At 38.0% G+C, this 4,362-nt stretch overlaps 1 protein-coding gene across 3 annotated transcripts in view; it reads left to right on the forward strand.

Moving 5' to 3' along the window:
* LOC104988452 (sterile alpha motif domain-containing protein 9-like) overlaps positions 1-4,362 on the forward strand; it is a 39,418-nt gene that overhangs the window by 21,955 nt on the left and 13,101 nt on the right. For 2 of the 3 annotated variants that reach the window (XM_010839782.1, XM_010839781.1), the window contains one exon: positions 1,571-1,811. The exons of the other annotated variant lie outside the window; for it this stretch is intronic. The gene's annotated coding sequence lies outside the window, so the exon portion shown is untranslated. The remainder of the gene's footprint in view (positions 1-1,570; positions 1,812-4,362) is intronic. 3 annotated transcript variants of the gene reach the window in all.

A 4,362-nucleotide genomic window follows, 5' to 3' on the forward strand; every position in this document is an offset into this window, starting at 1 on the left:
CTCATTGGAAAAGACTCTGATGCTGGGAGGGATTGGGGGCAGGAGGAGAAGGGGACGACAGAGGATGAGATGGCTGGACGCCATCACTGACTCGATGGATGTGAGTCTGAGTGAACTCCAGGAGTTGGGGATGGACAGGGAGGCCTGGCGTGCTGCGATTCATGGGGTCGCAAAGAGTCGGACATGACTGAGTGACTGAACTGAACTGAAGGTTTTACGGGCTTCCCTGGAGGCTTAGATGGTAAAGAATCCGTCTCCAATGCAGGAGACCTGGGTCCAATCACTGGGTTAGGAAGACCCCCTAGAGGAGAGCATGGCAACCCACTCCATTATTCTTGCTTGGAGAATCCCCACAGACAAAGGAGTCTGGCGGCCTATAGTCCATGGGGTCTCAAAGAGTCACAGCTGAGCAACTCAGCACACACACAAGGTTTTCTGTATATAATATCTTTGCAAACAGAAACAATTTTGCTGCTTCCTTTTCCTGTTTGGAGGCCTTTATTTATTTTTCTGCTAATTGCTCTGGCTAGGACTTTTAGTTTTATATAGAAGGAAAGTGCTGGGAGTGGGAATTCTTGTCTTGATCTTAGAGGAAAAGCATTCAGTTTTTCACTACTGAGTATGATGTTAGCCATGCGCTTGTCATATATGGCCTTTGTTGCATTTAGGTAATAACCCCCAACCCTTCTATACCAAATTTGTTGAATTTTTATCATATAGTACAAGTAAAGAATTTCATCAAATACTCTTTCTGGATCTATTGAGATGATCATATGGTTTTTATCCTTCATTCTTTTAATGTGGTATGTTGCATTTATTGATTTGCATGTCTTGAACCATTCTTCCATCCCAGAGATAAATCCCATTTGATTATGGTATATGATCTTTATAATGCTTATAATGTTCTGTTGAGTTACATTTGTATTTTGTTGATGATTCTTAACATGTATGTTCATCAGTGATATTGGTCTGTAATTTCCTTTTTCTTGTATTGTCCTTAAGTGGCCTTGGTATCATCATTAGGCTGGCCTCATAAAACGTACTTATAACTGTTCCCTCCTTTTCTGTTTTCTGGAAGAATTTAAGAAGAATTAACATTAATTCTTCTTTAAATATTTGGCAGAATTCACTGGTGAAGCCATGAGGTGTGAGATTTTTCCTTTTTGGTGAGGTTTCAATTACCAGTCCAAACTGCTTACTCATTATTGGTCTGGGAGGTTTCAGTTACTGATTCAAACTCCTTACTCATTGGTCTGTTCAGATTCTTTATTCATGATTCAGTCTTGATGGTTTGTATGTTTCTAAGAATTTATTTGTTTATTCTACATTGTCCAATTTGGGGCATATAAATGTTCACAGTGGTCTCTTAATATTCTCTGCATTTCTGTGGTATCAGTTGTAACATCTCTCTTTCATTTGTAACTTTATATATTTGAGTTTTCTCTGCTTGTTTCTGAGTCTAGCTCAAGGTTTGTCAATTTTGTTTATGTTACAAAACAATAGCTCTTAGTAGCAAGAGAAGATTGATGGCTCCGTCACTGATTTGGCTGGTCTTCTTTTCTCTTTGCAGTGTTATTTCCTTCATGCCCTGCTGCTTCGAGATACAAACTATTTTTAAGAAACTTAGTATTGACGCAAAGATCTTCTTTTGAATATAGAGGAGTAGAAGGACCCTAAGCTCACCTCCTGAACACACCCAAATCACCATCTGAAGAACTATCTGCAGAACAACTGTCATTGAAAAACACTGAAACCTACGAGAGAAGATCCTCTACAACTAAAGATATAACAACTAAAGCCTATCCCCCCAGGTGGGTGACACACAGATAAGAGAATAATTATATTACACAGGTTTTCTCATGGGAGTGAGATTCTGAGCCCCACATCAGTCCTTCCAGTCCAGAGGTCTGGCAGTGGGAAAATATGACTTTTTCCATGGTTCTTCTAGTTTCTATTTCACTTATTCCTTCTCTGATTTTATTATTTCATTCCTTCTGTGAACTTTAGGTTGAGTTTGTCCTTGAGGTATAACATTGGGCTGCTTATTTGTGATCTTTCATAATGTAGGCCTTTGTCACTATTAACTATTCTCTTAGAACTGTTTGTGTTGCATCTCATAAGTTTTGGTGTGTTGTGTTTCCACTTTTATTTGTCTTGAGATATTTTTTGATATCCCTTTTGACTTATTCTTTGACCAAATGGTTGGTCAGAAGTATGTTATTTAACTTCCACATATTTATGAATTATACAACTTTCCTTCTATTATTGATTTCTAGTTTCATTTCATTGTGGTCAGAAAAGACACTTGATGTGGACTTCAAGCTTCTTAAATTTGTTAAGACTTCTCATGTGAACTAATGTAAGATCTATCCTGGAAAATGTTCCATGTGTACGTTGAAAGAATGTGTATGCTGTTGCTCTTGGATGGAATGTACTGAATATGTCTGTTGGATCCATCTGACCTATGGTGTTGTTTAGGTATGCTGTTTCCTGATAGATATTTTGTCTGAATGATCTATCCATTGTTAAAACTGGGATATTGAAGTCACCTACTATTATTGTATATGTCTATTCCTCCCATTTAGTTTTACTAATACTTGCTTTATTTTTAGGTACACTGAAGTACCTAAATTTTGGTGCATTATATATTATCATCTTGATGAATTGACTGCTTTATCATTATATAGTAACTTTCTTTGTCTCTTTTGACCATTTTGACTTAAAGTCCATCTTGTCTAATTGTAACAACTCCTGCCTTCTTCTCGTTGCTATTTGCCTGGAATATGTCTTTCCATCCCTTCACTTTCACGGCATGTATGTCCTTAAGTCTAAAATGAGTCTCTTGAAAAGACAGCATATCACTGTCAGATCTGATTTTTTTTTTTTAATCCATTCAGACACACTCTATCTTTTGATTGGATAATTTAATTCTTTCATATTTAAAAGTAATTATTGATAGGTAAAGAGGTAAAGAATCTCTCCAGGAGATGCAAGAGACATGGATTTGATCCCAGGGTCAGGAAGATCTCCTGGAGCAGGCAATGGTAACCTACTCCAATATTCTTGCCTGGAATATCTCATGGACAGAGGAGCCTAGTGGTCTACAGCCCATGGGGTTGCAAAGAGTCAGACACGACTGAGTGACTGTGCACACATGCACACAGGATTTGCTGTTGCCGTTCTGTTTGTTGTTTTCTGGCTGTTTTGTAATTCCTTTGTTTTTTCCTTCCTTCCTCTCTTGCTGTCTTCCTGTGTGATTTGATGACTTTTTGTAGAGGTATGCTTTGACCCCTTTCTTTTTATGTTTTGTATATCTGTGCATGCTTGTGTGCTAAGTTGCTTCAGTCATGTCCAACTCTGCAACCCTATGGACTGTAGCCTGCCAGGTTCCCCCATCCCTGGGATTCTCCAGGCAAGAGTACTGGAGTGGGTTGCCATGCCCTCCTCCAAGGGATCTTCCTGACCCAGGGACCAAACCCAAGTCTCTTAAGTCTCCTGCATTGGCAGACAGGTTCTTTACCACTAGTACCACCTGGGAAGCCCTTTGTATATCTACTACAGGTTTTTTACTTGTAGTAATCATGAAGCTTTACATTATTTATCCTATAGATATAACAGTCTATTTTAAGTTTATAACAACTTCACCCACATACAAAAACTCTACACTTTAACTTCTCCCTCCACATTTTGTGTTATTAATGCCACGGTTTACATCTTTTATTCATATTGTATCCATAAACACATTATTTTACTCACAGTTATTTCTTAGTACTTTTGTCTTTTACTTTTACATCAGAGTTAAAAGTGATTTATCTGCCACCATTACAGTACTAGCATGTTCTGGATTTGACTATATTTTCACCATTACAGTAAGTGTCATACTTCCATATTCTTTTCATTTGTCAGCGTATTTTTGTTACAACTCAAAGGCCTCCCTTTAGCATTTCTTGTAAGATAGGTTTAGTGGTGACTAACTCTACAGTTTGTTTGTTTTGGTCTGGGAAAGTCCTTATCTCTCCTTCATTTCTGAAGGACAACTTGAAAGTTTCTTAAGTATTCATGGTTAACGCTTGTCTTTTAGCACTTTGAATATGTCATCCCACTCTCTACTGGCCTGTAAGATTTCTGCTGAGAAATCTGTTGATAGTCTTATGTGGGTTCCCGTGTAGGTGGGATTTTTTTTCTCTTGCTGCATTTAAAATTCTTTGTCTTTGATTTTAGTCTTATTATGTGTTTTAGAGAAGATCTTTTTGTATCAGAACTCTTGGGGAAATCTATGAGCTTCAGGAACTTCAATGTCCAAAATCTCTACCCCCTCCCCCCACCCCACAAACAATTGGGAAGTTCACAGACATGACTTTT

Source organism: Bison bison, unplaced genomic scaffold (genome assembly GCF_000754665.1).
Source record: "Bison bison bison isolate TAMUID 2011002044 unplaced genomic scaffold, Bison_UMD1.0 scf7180017864134, whole genome shotgun sequence".
NCBI lineage: Eukaryota > Metazoa > Chordata > Mammalia > Artiodactyla > Bovidae > Bison > Bison bison.